The 4679-nt window shown below is 38.4% G+C and overlaps 1 non-coding gene across 1 annotated transcript; it reads left to right on the forward strand.

Annotated features, from left to right (window-relative positions):
- The first annotated feature begins 3734 nt into the window (after positions 1 to 3734).
- Positions 3735 to 3843, forward strand: LOC123825016. Its single transcript, XR_006786801.1, has one exon. It is a non-coding gene; the product is annotated as a small nucleolar RNA SNORA5 (small nucleolar RNA).
- The last annotated feature ends 836 nt before the right edge of the window (positions 3844 to 4679 follow it).

Consider the following 4679-nt stretch of genomic DNA (forward strand, 5'->3'; position numbering starts at 1 on the left):
AAGCACTCTCATTTATCTGCTTCTACTTTGAGTCAGAGTGCTCACATCCAGAGATTGGAGACCTGACTCTGGCTCCAGGGAATAGTGGTTTAGAAGCCCACAACTATCTGACAATAGATCCCTTAGTAAGGAACAGAAGGAAACCTCCCAGTTCATACATGGCCACACCTAGTTTACCAGGATGGGAGGCAAGATTGGGATGTGGGACCAAAACCCAGTAAGGTGGACATGGATCTGTAATATTTTCCACTTTTGAATCTAGTTCAACATTAAGTGAATCATGGGTTTCAGGGTTTATGATTTGGGATTCTAACCCTTTTTTCTTCTTTTCACAACAAAAATGACTAACTGAATCTGTTCATCAGAGTCCTCTGGGAGTAGATTAACTATATAGTCTTTCTTCAATCCTCTATGGAATTCTTGAATGGCTCTCCACTGCTTATTCAAATACTGTTTATATTCCTCCATTGAGCATTAGAAGTGTATCATGATAAGGTCTCGGTCTCTTTTCCCAATATGGGCTTCATTAATTCCTTCTTCCTCCTGATGTGCCCTGTGCTGAGGTTACTACTCTGCTTTTTGGAATTTTTTTATTTTTACAACTTCTTGCCTCTCTCTGTCTTAGGCATAATGTCTTCCAAATTCTCTTTCCTCCATTGGAATGAATATTTTGCCCTTGGTTAAATTCTACTGAGGCTGATACCTATTTCATAGTGTCTATTCCTACCACTGGATTGCTTTGGTAGTCATCTTTGTAATCCCTGTAGCTAAGATAGTCAATGTTGTACTTTTTAAAAAAAAATTATTTATTTTTAGAGAGGGAAGAGAAAGAGAAAGAGAAAGAGAGGAACATCAATGTTCGGTTGTTGGGGGCCATGGCCTGCAACCCAGGCATGTGCCCTGACTGGGAATCGAACCTGCGATGCTTTGGTTCACAGCCCGAGCTCAATCCACTGAGCTACACCAGCCAGGGCTCAATGTTGTACTTAAAGAAATAAAGTTTCTTCAGGTGTATTATTTCATTTAATACCCATAGCAATTCTCTGAAGGTGGTATTTGGCTTGTACTGAAAGCAAAGTAACTAGAATAACTGTCAAGACATACTGAACAGTAGAATTAAACATCATTGCAGAACTAATAGGAAACCATCATATCAAGCCAAAGCAAATTGTAAGTAACAGAACAGACTTTGCTAAATAGTTACTGCTATGAACTAAGGATAAGTCATTCTTAGAAATTGAAGTAGAAAATTTTGGTGGCTTTCTAACATTTGGGGACATGTGAGTAAAATGAAGGTATCTTGGCTAGTGATGTCTTCTGAAACTTGTGAAGACACCTGCCCATATTCTGCCCATCCATTGCCTGAACTATAAATGGCAATGCATGTCACACAGTTATGAAGGATTAATTATGGCCATTTGTCATAGGTTGGTGTCATTAAGCTAACACTGAAGGCTGACTGATGCTAATTACACTAGTTACAAGGGGTCTTACCTTTTTCTGTTGGACTTACTTTTAGATTGGGCATACTAAGCTATATACTCCATGTGACACATATCTTGTTCTGTAGTTAGGTTTTCCTAGGACTTTCTTTGTTGGTTATTCTCTGAGAACATTGAAATTGTTCCTGAAAATTGGGAATTCCCAATAAAGAAATTGGATACAGTGTATGTTCTTTGTAGAAAAAAATTTTTAACAATACAATTCTGAAATAAAACATTCTGTTGTGGCAGATTTAAAATGGTCACAGAAATCTTAGACCTTTTTCCTATTAAGACATAGCTCTCTGTTTCCTTGTCCTGAATCAGGGTGACCTCTTTGACTGCTTTGATCAATGGAACATCATGGAAGTGATGTTCCTCTGCCTGTTTCTGGGTCTAGGCTGTAAGAGACTAGAAGTGTCTACTGCCTGTCTCTTGGAACACTCACTCTTGGATTCTTGATTAACTGTGTAAGAAATATGGCTACCCTGAGACTGCTCTGCTGTGAGGAAGCACAAGCTAGCTATGGGGAGAGGTAGCAGGGAGAGACACCAATGTTGGCCAATCCCCAGCTGTTCCAGTGATCCCACCCCAAGCTCCAAGTAAGTATGTGAGTAAGGAATCCAGGCCAAGTCAGCCTCTAGCTGAATATCACCAAATCACTAGTTGTCTCTATGTGAGGCAGAAGAATTGCCCAACTTGAGTCCCACTCTAATTTCTGACCCACAAAATAATGAAAAATAATAAAAGGATAATTAAGTTTTAGGGGTGGTTTGTTATATAGAAGTAGACAACTGTAACTTTAATCTTAAAAGCTTATATAAGGATGATGTAAACTTCCTCAGAAATGCTTATTTATAATCATATATAGTTAATTTATGGCAAAATCTAGAACTTTCTAACTTGACTGACTTAGACAAATTTAATCTTCTGTTGAGTATTTTTAACTATTCAAGAAAATGTATCTGTATACTTAACTCAAGAATAAATGTTGAATGTTTTTAAAGACAATTTTTAGAGCAGTTTTAGGGTCACAGCAAAATAAGACAGTACAGAGATTTCCCACATATCTCCTACCCTCACATATGCGGAGCCTCCCCTAGTATCAACACCCCAGTTAGGCAGTAGGTTCCTTAAAATTTATGATCCTACCTTGACACATTATAATCACCTGAAATCCAAAGTTTACATTAGGGTTTTCTCTTGGTGCTGAACATTCTATGGGTTAGACAATTGTCTGGCGACATGTATCCATCATTATACTATCATACAGAATGTTCTCACTGCTCTAAAAATCTTCTTTGCTTTGTCTATTTATCCTAACCCTGGCAAGCACCAATCTTTTACTGTGCCTTTTCCAGAATGTCATATTGTTGGAATCATATAGTACGGAGACTTTTAAGATTGGCTTTTTTCACTTAGCAATATGTATTTAAGTTTCCTCCATATCTTTTCTTGTCTTGATAGCTTACTTCTTTTAAGTGTTGAATAATATTCCATTACTTGGATGTACCACAGTTTATTTATAGATCTACCTACTAAAGGACATCTCGGTCCCTTCTAAGTTTAGGCAATTATGATTAAAGCTGCTAAGAACATCGGCATGGCAGGTTTTTTTGTGAACATAAGATTTCAAATCTTTAGGCTAAGTACCAAGAAGTGTGATTGCTTAGTCATATGGGAAGTGTGTATTCAATTGTGTAAGAAACTACTGACATGTCTTCCAAAGTGGCCATCCTATTCTGCATTCTCACCAGCAGCGAATGAGAGCTCCTGCTGCTCCACACCCTCACCTGTCTCTGGTGTTGGCAGCAGTCCAGGTTTTGGCAATCATAATGAGCAGTGTCTCACTCTTTGAATCTGTAATCCCCTGATAACATATGATGTGGAGTCTAGTGGGTTTCCAAATAATTTAAATGTATTTTTTTGCTTTCTTTTAAAAATAAACAAAATGGATTTCAAATACATTGTATTTTTCAGCAAAATTAAATGTAACAGTTTTACAAACATAGATCTCTTCTTTCTGTAACTGGGTTGAATAAAAATTATATACTATGTAATATGGGATAAAGAGAAAAACGTGAATCCTACAAAATGTTGCCCATTTTACTGATAGAGCTTTAGCCTTGAAGGGGGGTCTTATTATATGATTACTTCATAAAATTAAAATATCCAGACACATAGAGAGAATAATTTACCTTACATTTCCCTGTTGGAACAGAAACATAGTGTGTTGAAGACCCATCGACCCCTGGCAGGCACTGGCCCGGAGGCTGCCACAGAAACACCGAAGATGACTCCTGGGTCCTGGGCCCTGGTCCTGCCTGCTGGGCCTCAGGGATAAGTTTGGTTACAGATGCCGAGGGAAAAAAAATCACCTGGTGTCTTACATTTCTATTGGTGGTATAAATTAAGATTTAATTTATTATGTAATCGAGACCTTATAAAATATAGAATAGCATTTTCATGTGGAACTAGAACTTCCCTCTATTCTCTGCATTTGAAAATTATTCTTATGCATGTAGAAGCTAATGAAGAAGAACTGTTTATAGTAAGTATTTTCTCTTTTCTTCTTCTGATGTCCTATGTCAATGGGAAAGAACCCCCCAAATAAGTGCTGCTCGTTATCATCATGCAAGTGTGATTACTTCTGTCTTAATCACTTCTGTCTTAATCACTGAAATTATTTGGTTATCAAATCCATACACAGTTCATGATTTGACTTTCATTCTTTTCAGACTTATCCATGACATTGGTCTGGCCTTGAAAACATTAAAATGGTCTTTATTTGATATTCAACATGTAATTTCCAGAAAGATGTGGTCATGTTAAAAATCGAGACTGTGAGTGTGACAGAGGAGTCTTAACAAGGACCAGGAAGAGAACCGTAGTTCCTACGTGTGTGTGTGTGTGTGTGTGTGTGTGTGTGTGTGTGTGTGTGGTGGGTGGGGGGGCGGTGGTAGGCTGGGTGAAGGTAAAAAGGCTGAGGGCGTATTTATGTGTGTTTACAGTCAACTCTCTTTCCTACTGAGGGTGAAAACTTTCTATAAAGCAGGGCCTATTTGTTGCGCGTGGGTCACCGGCCAGCAGTGACCACGGAACGCTGTGGATGGCTCGACGATAAACACGCGAGAAAAAACATGCACAGAGACAAACTAGTTTCTGTGGAGAAGTAGGGACGAAATGGCCACCCCTTCT

This window comes from Phyllostomus hastatus, unplaced genomic scaffold (genome assembly GCF_019186645.2).
Source record: "Phyllostomus hastatus isolate PE091 unplaced genomic scaffold, TTU_PhHast_1.1 phas_contig_58, whole genome shotgun sequence".
Classification (NCBI taxonomy): domain Eukaryota; kingdom Metazoa; phylum Chordata; class Mammalia; order Chiroptera; family Phyllostomidae; genus Phyllostomus; species Phyllostomus hastatus.